We start from the raw sequence: 12,631 nt of genomic DNA, 5'->3' as shown, positions 1-12,631 counted from the left end.
TTTCATTTTGCCAGAATTTGTTGGTTTTTGTTTGTCCACCCGTCTCTTGATGATTGACCACAAGTTCTCAATGGGATTAAGATCTGGGGAGTTTCCAGGCCATGGACCCAAAATCTCAATGTTTTGTTCCATGAGCCATTTAGTTATCACTTTTGCTTTATGGCAAGGTGCTCCATCATGCTGGAAAAGGCATTATTGGGCGCCAAACTGCTCTTGGACGGTTGGGAGAAGTTGCTCTTGGAGGACATTCTGGTACCATTCTTTATTCATGGCTGTGTTTTTAGTTAAGACTGTGAGTGAGCCGATTCCCTTGGCTGAGAAGCAACCCCACACATGAATGGTTTCAGGATGCTTTACAGTTGGCATGAGACAAGACTGGTGGTATCGCTCACCTCTTCTTCTCCGAATAAGCTGTTTTCCAGATGTCCCAAACAATCGAAAAGGGGATTCATCAGTGAAAATGACTTTGCCCCAGTCCTCAGCAGTCCACTCCCTGTACCTTTTGCAGAATATCAGTCGGTCCCTGATGTTTTTTTCTGGAGAGAAGTGGCTTCTTTGCTGCCCTCCTTGAAACCAAGCCTTGCTCAAAGAGTCTCCTCCTCACAGTGCGTGCAGAAGCACTCACACCAGCCTGCTGCCATTCCTGAGCAAGCTTGGCACTGCTGGTAGTCCGATCCCACAGCTGAAACAGTTTTAAGATACGGTCCTGGCGCTTGCTGGTCTTTCTTAGGCACCCTGGAGCCTTTTTGACAACAATGGAAGCTCTCTCCTTGAAGTTCTTGATGATGCGATAGATTGTTGACTGAGGTGCAATCTTTGTAGCTGCGATACTCTTCCCTGTCAGGCCATTTTTGTGCAGTGCAATGATGGCTGCACGTGTTTCTTTAGAGATAACCATGGTTAACTGAAGAGAAACGATGATACCAAGCACCAGCCTCCTTTTAAAGTGTCCAGTGATGTCATTCTTACTTAATCATGACTGATTGATCGCTAGCCCTGTCCTCATCAACACCCACACCTGTGTTAATGGTTCAATCACTAAAACGATGTTAGCTGCTCCTTTTAAGGCAGGACTGCAATGATGTTGAAATGTGTTTTGGGGGTTAAAGTTCATTTTCTGGGCAAATATTGACTTTGCAAGTACAGTAATTGCTGTTAAGCTGATCACTCTGACATTCAGGAGTATATGCAAATTGCCATTAGAAAAAATTAAGCAGTAGACTTTGGAAAAATTAATATTTGTCTCATTCTCAAAATTTTTGTCCATGACTGTATATATATATATATATATATATACACATTTGTCCTTCATCCTAATATATATACTCTCAATCCTGGTATATATAACCTCCATCCTGGTATATAGTTTCCCCATCCTGTTACATATTGTATGTCCTTCATCCTGGGCCCGTCCTGTTATTGTTTTCCTTGATGCCTGCTTGTTCCCCATCCTGCTATATATGTCCCTTTTCCTGGGCCCCATCTTGGTATATATCCCTTATCCTTGACCCCATCCTGGTATATATATCCCACATTCTGGTATATATGTTCCTTATCCTGGGCCCCATCCTGGCATATATGTCTACTACAGATGAGCAAGAGTAATGGTGGGTATCCGGGACTCGGCGAGTAATGAAGTACTCGCAGTACTCTGAACATTGCAAGTATTTCACTACTCGCCTCGTACTATTTGGATCTCCCACCCAGCATTTGCCATTCACAGTAATGCCGCAGCCTTCTTGGTTGTGGGCGACATTACTATGATTGGCTGGCCGCCTAGCGTCATACATGAGTCATAGCCTATGAGTCCTATCCTGGCCCTATATAAGCCCTGCCTCCACCATTTTCTGCACATTGCATGCAGAACACAGCTAGTGTAGGGAGAGTGTAAACAGCTGCTAAGGAGAGTTGTGTTTGTTTGTGCAAATCGTTACAGAAATCCTCTGTAAAACTCAAAAGCTCTTTTCAGAGCGAATAGGATACACGGTACTGCATAACTGACACGCAGTCAGCACCGCTGTCTTTTGTGGTGACTGGGGTGAGTAATCTCGCCTTAAACCTCAGGGTAATATTTTAGTGGCAGCACCAGTGTCTTGCGTGGTGACTGGGGTGTGTAATCTCGCCATAAACCTCAGGGCGATTTTTTAGTGGCCACACCGCAGTCTTGGGTGGTTACTGGGGTGCGTAATCTCGCCATAAACCTCAGGGCAATTTTTTAGTGGCAGCACCGCTGTCTTGTCTGGTGACTGGAGTGCGTAATCTCGCCATAAACCTCAGGGCAATTTTTTAGTGGCAGCACCGCTGTCTGCAACTACGGCAGAAAAATCCAAAATTCCTAAAAAGGCTGTTGTGAAGGGACAGGAACGTGATCGTGGATGTGGGGTTGTCATTAGTGCCCAACAAGGCACTGAGTCTGGGAGACCAAAGAAGGTTGATGCATCTAGGTTCCTGGTGAAATTTCCCAGTCTGGAACGTAAACGGGTCTGGAAGCCAGAAGAACAAGAGCAGGTACTGTCTTGCATGGCTGATAAGGCCTCAACGAAATTTTCTGGCAGCACCCAATCGTCCATGACAAAATAGTCTCCTGTCCATACAGAGAACGCTGGGATCATAGGAAACATTTGACCCCAACCTTAGCCACTCGAGGATCGGGCAGCATGGTGGCGCAGTGGTTAGCACAGCAGCCTTGCAGCGCTGGAGTCCTGGGTTCAAATCCCACCAACGACAACATCTGCAAAGAGTTTGTATGTTCTCTCCGTGTTTGCGTGGGTTTCTTCCGGGTACTCCGGTTTCCTCCCACATTCCAAAGACATACTGATAGGGAATTTAGATTGTGAGCCCCAATGGGGACAGTGATGATAACGTGTGCAAACTGTAAAGCGCTGCGGAATATGTTAGCGCTATATAAAAATAAAGATTATTATTATTATTGTCTTTTTGGTCCATTTCCTTTCGTTGCCTCTGGCCTCTCACCACGCGACATTGAAGAGGAACTTGAGGAGGTATTGCCTGCTGATGATGGCCAAATATTTGAAACCCCACGGCCAGAAGAAAGTCACTTTCATCCACGTGATATACCGGATGAAGAGATGGAGGCTGATGGTGATGACACAGTTGCCATCTGGTCAGTCGACAATATCAACACGGAAGGAGGATGACATGGACAACGAGGTGAATGATGAGACCACCGATCTGACCTGGACCGTTGGCACGCATAGCCAGCACAACAGCACAGAGGAAGAAGGTGGATATGTAGCACCAAGAAAGGCACCAAGGGCTGCAGAGTGCAAAGTGTGGCAGCTGTTGCCAAGAGCAATCTCTCTGTGCTCCAAGTCAAGGCAAGGGTGTGTTCAGCTGCTGTCTGGAAAAATTTTTTCCGATAGTCCTTCTGAACCAAATGTTGTCATCTGTAGCATCTACGAAGCTGAGCAGAGGCGAGGGCAAAGGCAACCAAAGCACCACCAGTATGCGGAAACATATTGCAGCCAAGCACCCTAGTCGGTGGGCGGAACCACACGGTACCAAATTGGTGTCTGCGGGTCAAACCACTGCCGTGTCGCCTGTGATCCGTACTTCCCAATCTGGGCAGGAAGCAGGTGATCATGCCTCTTGCTCACAAGCTGTGGTTGCACAGACACAGGACACAACAAGCTCATCCACTTGTTTCTCCCAGCCAAGCGTCCAATTGTCCGTGCTCCAGATGTATGAAAGGAGGCGTAAATACCAATCCACGCACCCACAAGCACAAATACTGAACGCGCACATATGCCAAGTTGCTAGCCGTGGAGATGTTGCCGTTGAGGCTTGTGGGGACACAGTCTTTAAATGATCTGTTGGCTGTGGCTGCCCAACGATACTCGGTTCCCAGCCAGCACTATTTTTCCTGGAGTGCTGTCCCTGTTACACCAGCACGTCTTAAACAATCTAAAGCATGCTCTCACCAACGCAGTATAACCGGGAAGGTCCACCTTACAATAGACACATGGACAAGTACTTGTGGCCAGGGACGATAAATTTCTGTCACAGCTCACTGGCTGAACCTGTTGGAGGGTGGGACAAAGTCTCAAACTGGACCATCACATATCCTACCCATGCCACAAATAGTGGGCCCAACCTCAATCAGGGTTTCTGCCTCATCATAAACGTCCTGTCTCCTAGTGGTGCAGAAATTTATAAAAACATACTATGACTTGCTATAACTACTTGAGAAGGTGCGCCGTATTTGCATCCATTTCCGCCATTCCATAACCCCTGTTGCCGGTCGTGCAGCGCTTCAAAAGCTATTTAATTTGCCAAACCACCGACTCATTTGCTACCTGCCAACACAGTGGAACTCAACATATCATATGTTGGCAAGGATAAGTGAGCAGCAGAGGCCACTTGCTGAATACCAGCTTAAACATGCTAGTCAAACTGAGACTCAGCCAAGACACATAACTGTCGAGTGGGTGTGGATTGCTGATATTTGTGAGGTGCTTGATAACTTTGAGTACTGCACCAAGCTTGTGAGCGTTGATCAGGCATTTATCAGCGTAACCATCCCTATGCTATGTCTGCTGAACAAAATTGCTGCAGAATCTAAAAATGGAATCTTTGCTTGCCTAGCAGCTGGGTATGGAGCAAGATTTCACAATGGGTGATCCTACCCAGCCCAGCCAATATCATCAGGCAAGATTGGGGGATGAAGATGATGACGAAATCGAGGAGGGAGAGGACTTCTTTTTCAGTGGTACAGAGAGGACACCTCATGCTACAGAAGGGAATCACAACCCCAGCTTCATGTCTGTCCAACATGGGTGGGCTGGAGAGGAGGAGGTGGAGGAGGAGAGTCAGTGTGAAGAGAGGATGGGTATTGTTCTTCCTTCTGGGGTCACAGAAGATTTGCCTCTTTGCAGATTGGCACACATGGCACACTTCATATCTGACTGTCTGTGACAAGACCCTCGCGTAATCCATATTTTCAATAGCAACCGATACTAGTTGGCCACCTTTCTAGACCCACGGTACAAGGACAAATTTCCTTGGCTACTGTTGCAATCACCAAGGGGTATCACAATTGAATCCTTCAAGAGGGCCGTTGTCGATCATTTGATGGGAACAGCTCCATAAGCCGCCGCTGCTAGCAGAGGTACCAGCTCTGTGCAACATCATGCATTAATGGGGAGAGACACTATGTCTATGCCTGCACATTGGGCACTGGAACTACCGTGCTAGTAGTCTACTTTCATAATTGTCTGGCTCTTGAGGCCTCCTTCCTGCGTCAACCATGATACAGCCCCAAGGGCTAATGTTTTGAAGACACTATGTCTATGCCTACACATTGGGCAGTGGCAGTGGTACAACAAGGACAGTACTCCAAGCTTTATTTTGTGAATCCCTTGTGATGATGATGATGGGTGGCTTCTTCCTGCGTTAACCATCACACAGCCCCTAGGGCAGATCACTCTCTTTACACCATGTACACACTTAGCTGTCAGAAGATCGCCTCCATCATCACTCGCTCTTACGGCACTTCTGATATATCACTGGCACTTCGTAAGTGGCGTACGAGTCCCGCTCTGCCAGCAAAAAATAATAGAATTTCAAATAGTGTTTGTACATTCTAGTGAAGCAGTGCTGTAAAATCACTCGTGCAGCCCCTGACTAGGTGCCCCCATTTAATATACACTTTTTTACATCATACATTTTTTTAACATTTACACCTTTTTTAGCCTTTTCCTCAGCCCCCTGACCGCTTTGTGGGGTCCAGCAGACAATTTCTCGCATTTTCCATTGACTAACATTGGACTCGCTACTCGTACTGAATACCCGAGTATTACGGTATACTCCATACGAGTATAGTGAGTCCGAATATTTCACTACTCGCTCATCCCTAATGTCCACCATCCTTGGACACATCCTGGTATATATATCTCCCATCCTGGTACATATACAGTGGGTACGGAAAGTATTCAGACCCCTTTAAATTTTTCTCATTAATGTACACTCTGCACCCCATCTTGACTTTATATATCTTTTCCTGGGCCCCATCCTGGTATATACAGTTGTGCTCAAAAGTTTACATACCCCAGCTGAATTTTTGCTTTCTTGGCCTTTTTTTAAAAGAATATGAATGATAACACCAAAACTTTTCCTCCACTCATGGTTAGTGGTTGGGTGAAGCCATTTATTGTCAAACTACTGTGTTTTCTCTTTTTAAATAATAAAGACAACCCCAAACATCCAAATGACTATGACCAAAAATTCACATATTCCATTTCTTAATACAACTCTATGTTCCTTATCCTGTACTCCTTCCTGGTATATATATTCCCCATTCTGGTATATGTGGAAATCTGGGACCTATTCTTAATCCTATTCTGTACACTTCCCCTCTAGTTTCACCTTCATGCACTCCATATTAATATATTCGAAGGGTGACTGGTTCTTGCAGATTTATGTGTATTACACTATATACTTTAAAAGATGGTTGGGCCATTGAATATAAAAAGTAATTTTGACCTTTCAAGTCCCCATAGGATGTACTCTTTTGGGAGCCAGGCTTTCAGTATTCTTGTTTGTGTTAATTTTTTGTTACTATGTAATATCTGATTTTGTTTGTAAATGTACCTTCTGAATTGCACAGTGTTGTGGAATATATTCCCACTATATAAAGATTGTTTATTCACATTTGAGAGTGTAGGTGGTTTATATGACAGTATTATTTGCAGATTAATTAATAGATAATGTACTTTCCTCAGTTAGTTCTACATGATACAGAAAGTGAAGAGCAAAGTGAAAAGTCCACCTTCGACCACTGGAGGGAGACACAGTACATATCTTATTATCTGTAGCTTGTATTCTTTTCCCCGTTTTCCATACTAATACAATAAATTGCAAATTAAAATTAAACTAAGTTGAAATTGAGACAACATTAATAGCTAAACAGTATTTACAATGCAATATTCAGTCATATACCCTTTGGTTAAAGAAACATAATCCACCCACATAGCAACAGGGTCGTGCCAATATTAAGGCTTCACCCATCCTTTTGGTGCTGGAAGATTTCTTGGTGTTAATTTGTTGGTGCTTGATAAATCTTTATTAGGTTGCTCAGTGATGAAGTCAGATGGCAATTCTGTTGTTCTGTAGGGGCTGTTATTATATCCCTCCCTCTTGTTCACTAGGTCTGCAGTAGTAAGCCAACTCCTAGACATGCTGTTCCTCCCACCAATGTTCATATAGTTCAGACTTTAGGAAATTCTTGCAGTGAAAGGTAGGAAGAATAGAAGTATACAATGTATCTGATGGCTGCACTTTAATGCTCAAGGCAGACCCAGTGATCTCGAGTGGTTGTGCCAGGACTCCACACCTTGCTCCTGATACTTATCCCAACCATCCTCCCCAAGTCTCAGAGCTGGGATTACACTGCTGCAGGTGGGAGCTGGTCTTTGACGATTTCCTCTGGAGTAAAGGAGCAGAAGCTGAACAGAGCTCATGAGATATCCAATAAGATGATCATTGCTGCAGTAAGACCTATGTCTGGATGCTGCTTGTGACCACACCTGTGTGAGAAGCATCTTGGACAGGTGCTGGGTCTGCAACAAACATTCCTGTGAACAGTTATTAGAGGGGCTGAAACCGACTGCTTAATGGATCTTACAGGACATTGGAGTCCAGAAGGATGCTGCTGAGATAGGACTTGTTTCAGCACACTGGACCCACAAGGAGTCTACAGCTACAGACCTGGAAGCAGGTAGGTACATCCATGTAATGTGGTCAGTGCGGGTCAACACTTTATTATTGGTGGGACATCTGCCTACTTGTGAACGAAGTCAAAGGGGTTTGTCTTAAAAGGGTTAAAGCGTTTAGGTCAAGAGCTCGGTGGGTTAAGTGATGCATTGCAATTCATTTTGTGCTCTTGATTAGTGTGCTTCATTTGGATTGTTGATCGGAGGTGTTGGCTTTGGTTGGTGATTTGCAGTCAATTATTTGGGCATGATTTCACAATTAGCGCTGGAACAGTTGCTGACCTCCTGCAGAATGTGACACTCAAGCAGATGGAGTTCAGAGGACAGAAATTAATTAAGAGATAGAGGAGCATAGGTTTTTTTTTACTATGGTCCCATCTCCCAAACTGAACCTCTACAAGTTTAGGATTCACTTTCTATGTGTGTGTATATATTCATATAAAGAGAGATGTATATATATATATATATATATATATATATATGTGTGTTTGTGTGTATATATATATATGTATATAGATGTATATAGATATATATATATATTTACACTCACAAATGTGTGTATATATATATATATATATATATATATATATATATATGTATATATATACTCAAATCCGCAAAATTTTGCATATATATATATATTATACAGTGCAGAATTTTGCAGGTTTTGTGAGCCTTCTACACATAGCACGTTTGCTAATTCTGCAATGTCTGCAGTATATGATAGTGTGACGAGGAGCTGAATTGCTTTTATCTGAGTTATTATCATCACATTTCTATTCTGCCACCACTGAATAATCTGCAGTTCAGTGATTTGTAACACTTGTTCTGTAATGTAAAAAAAATCAGATAAATGGTCATAACTTTACCCCTGAAATAATTTGTGCAATGGAGCTTTGCGGTGTAATTTATATTTTTCCAAACCATTCTAATTTGATTCCTTTAACATTATTATGCTATTAGTGTACTTAGAAGCCTGGCATTGTTGCTGCACAAGTAAGCATAGGCAACAGGATTATGGACATTCATTGTCTGTTCCTTCGTCATATTGTACCAGCGTGGTAACTACAATTGGGAAAGAAATTGGTTTTTATAATATGTATTTGCCTTGTAATTGTAATTTGAGCATAATCCTCCTTAAGTGACTAAATCCAAATTATGACAGTAACATTGCATGTCCTGCAGATCTTTTCATAGCTGCAGATCACTATTGACAAATTGATGATTTCTTTTTTAGCTCTTGGTATTAACGCTTTTCTTGCCAGTGGATGTTTAAGTTGATAGCAAATGCAGTACTTTCCTTCTGGACAGATAGTTTGTGACCTTCACATTGCCTACAGAATATAACATATACATTAGAAATGTAATGCTCAGTCTCTAGCAAAATATAAAATTAAAATGAGTGGAAATTAGTTTTATGCAGATTATTTTGTGAACACGATTATCAACAAGATAATTGATAAATGTCGGAATGATGAACCCTCACTGATCACATAAATAAGGATCTAACGATGTCCATTTCTCATGACTGCAGGACCTCAGCGAGGAGGAGTTATCATAGAGTGGTGGTCATAGATGTCATCATAGAGTGGTGGTCATGGATGTCATCATAGAGTGGTGGTCTTAGATGTCATCATAGAGTGGTGGTCAGGGATGTCATCAGAATGGTGGTCATGGATGTCATCATAGAGTGGTGGTCTTAGATGTCATCATAGAGTGGTGGTCATGGATGTCATCATAAAGTGGTGGTCATGGATGTCATAGAGTGGTGGTCATGGATGTCATCATAGAGTAGTGGTCATGGATGTCATCATAGAGTGGTGGTCTTAGATATCATCATAGAGTGATGTCCAGGGCTGTCCTCTGCTGTTCCATACTATAGGACGGACAGAAAGATCTGGCTATTTTACAATGCCCCTTAGAAACTGAATGAGGCAGAATTTATATGTGACCACTGCTAAGTTCAAACTGCAATGAGGAGCTCTGGGTCCCCTTTCTAGTGATTAATGGTGGTTCCAGAGGTGGGGGCTACAGAGAGCATGACAATTATGACTTATTCTGTGAATAAGTTATAAATTCCTTTTGTGGGATAGCGCCTTTAATTTTGCCTTTTTTGTTAGAATATAAGGGCTATGACATTGCGCTAAATATGGTCTTTTTGTTTCTTGATTTAGGAAGACCTGTCACCAGGTCAAAAGTTGGCACTTTTTATTATTGTTTTATTCCAGCTGCTCCCATGGATATGCCATTTAGGGTATTTTTTTTTAAATCCATCGTACGGTTCAAAAAATATGGTCCCTTTTATTTAGTTCTACTTTTTAATGTCTTGAAAAAGTAGGCAGTGCTCATGAGATAATAAAGCAGAGCAGTCTAAAGACATACAACTAGAGATTTGAGTCTGTCTCTGCCATTTTGAAAGGCCAGACCATTTTTATTTGTGCTACCTATTTAGGTCCTGGTTCTGGTGGTCCTCCACCAGCTACTGGTGTGCTTAACGGGGGTGTATTGATGCAGGTCCTGACTATTACTTCATATTGCCAACATAGAGAGGGTACAATTTATCTAGGCCAGAGTCATCTAGCGTAGTTTGGTGTAATGTTTTGTCTAAAGCAAGGAGTGAATCTTGACGTGAGGAAAGTAAGAAAGATACAGGTCACAAAAACTACGCAACATCAGACTGTATTGTGTGAGCATCAGTCAGCAAATTTAATTGCTTTGTATAAGCCTTTAAATTCAAGGCCAGTACTGATAGGCTAGTGATGCTTTTTGAGCACCTTCTCACAGTGGACAGGTGCAGGAGCTGCGTACACTTACATGCCCATAAATCTGACCAGTCTATTGCCTGCTGCGAAGGACCTGGGGCTAATATTAGATGTTTAGTCACCACACAGACTCTAAATACGTTTGTCTGATTGTACCTCAAGATGTTTGGTTAGCAGTAAGTCAAGAATCTCTTACTGTGTCGTGGCTGGTAGTCTTTATACATACTGTTGTGCCAAAAAGACAAAATTATTCTGGGAGTGATACCTTATTGGGTGACCAGAAATATGATATTTGCAAGCTTTCTGAGCACACTCCCCCTTCATCAGGTAAACTGGCTGGTATTCAATAGAAATATATTTATCAAGTTTAATAAACTTGCAAGCAAAAGGAGAAGAAGTGATTCAGCATTTAGAAGAATTTAGTGTCTGATATGTATACAGATTAATTTTAGGAGTTTCCTTTAGTTCTCACTCATTTCTATTGCACTTAGCTATAATCATTATGTGTGAATGGTATTGTTGAAATGCATAGGAAATAATGGCAGCTCATTGTAAACTCCTGTAAACGCCAGTCAATGATCTGTTTGCATCTTGTCAAAATGGTCTAATCATACCCAATCATAACACTAATCATCATAGTAATCATTACAAGTCTTCACAGAATTGTAGCCAGGTTTGCGCCCATGCAGTAGGGGAGTTTTGTTAGCAGCACCCATATCACAACAAAAGGGAAATATGCAATAAATTGATTTTTGGGATATGTGATTAATTACCACTGTAATTGATGGGACCACACAGTTATAGGAAATGTTGCAAGAGAATATAACATATTTTGTTTTGTCCTTCATCTGCTATATTATGTTGGGAAAAATAAAGATTAGATTAGAATATGTATGCTATTCCCATGTACGTTAATGTAAACTTATTTTATCTTGATATTATATTGTATTTGTCTGCTACAGCGGCGACTTTATGCCCAAAGGATACTCATGATTATATCAAGCAGGTGCTGCTTATATGAGGTGTTTTATGCAGGTCAATACACAAGCCATCTGCATCAACTGGCGCACATTAAGTAAAGTAAATTGATCAATGCAGTAATACTGGAGCTGTGCCGTCTGTGCGCTGCCCTTAGGCCCCTTTCAGTGCTTAATCTCGTATGTGATAAAACGCTCTGGATTTTATTAGTGTACTGGATCAGATTTCCATCTAATCGTGGTCAATGTTTTATCAGTTTTTTTCATATGCAAAAAAAAACCTGCCAGGGATTTCTCAAGCTTCTTCTAGGCCTAGGCAGATCTAGAATGCAACTAGGATTCCATCAGTGTTATGATGTTGATGAAGAAATAAGAAAAGCGGCACTCACCACATCGGTGCAAATACGGTGCTTTATTCCATATTTCAGGACATGGGCAGGGTATGTAGAAAAGTCAGAGGGGTGAACCCATAGAAGCTTTGGACTAACTGAAACGGCCGTCATCCACACTCTCTTCCCTGCACCCCTTTGAGTTTTCTACATACCCTGTCCATGTCCTGAAATATGGAATAAAGGACCCTATTTGCATCGACGTGGTGAGTGCCGCTTGTCTTATTTCTTCATCAGCATCGTTACATGTTTGATTCCGGCTTGGCCCCATACACAAGTTAATAAGCCTACTGTGCCTTTCAAATCTGACTGATAAAAAGACAATCTGCAGCTGAATCACTGGTGCCGTGACACTTGTGTCTTGTTGCAGTGGATTCCATGAGTGTGCTGTACAAGATTTTCATTTTTGACCAGTGATTCAAATCAAACACGAACACAGCACTTTTTTGTGGATGCTTGGTCAACAAAAAAACAGACATGTGAACAAATCCATAGATTGGAATGGTTGCATGTTTTATCCGAAAAGAGGAGTGGAATGGTTGTACAGGAGGTGACTACAGACCATTTCTCTATTCTCATCTTTTTTGACTGTTGTTTTGGTCACTTTTGCATTTTGTCATTGCTCTCACCCTTAGAGGTACTGAACAGAAGCAGGAGGCTGGTCTATAACTCACAGAAGTTGCTCAGGTAGTGCATCTCCAGGATAGCACATCATTACAAGCTGTGGCAAGAAGGGTAGCTGTGTCTGTCAGCACAGTGCCCAGGGCATGGAC

The 12,631-nt window shown here is 42.3% G+C and overlaps 1 protein-coding gene across 2 annotated transcripts in view; it reads left to right on the top strand.

Annotated features, from left to right (window-relative positions):
• The first annotated feature begins 6,969 nt into the window (after window positions 1-6,969).
• The window catches only part of TAFA2 (TAFA chemokine like family member 2), a 523,041-nt gene continuing 517,379 nt past the window's right edge, over window positions 6,970-12,631 (top strand). The window contains exon 1 of one of the 2 annotated variants that reach the window (XM_069764505.1): window positions 6,970-7,735. The gene's annotated coding sequence lies outside the window, so the exon portion shown is untranslated. The remainder of the gene's footprint in view (window positions 7,736-12,631) is intronic. The other variant, XM_069764504.1, reaches the window with a different exon arrangement.

This window comes from Ranitomeya imitator, chromosome 4, assembly GCF_032444005.1.
Source record: "Ranitomeya imitator isolate aRanImi1 chromosome 4, aRanImi1.pri, whole genome shotgun sequence".
NCBI classification, from domain to species: Eukaryota; Metazoa; Chordata; class Amphibia; order Anura; family Dendrobatidae; genus Ranitomeya; species Ranitomeya imitator.
The sequence above is the reverse complement of the archived record's forward strand: the minus strand, read 5'-3'. Positions and strand labels throughout refer to the sequence as shown.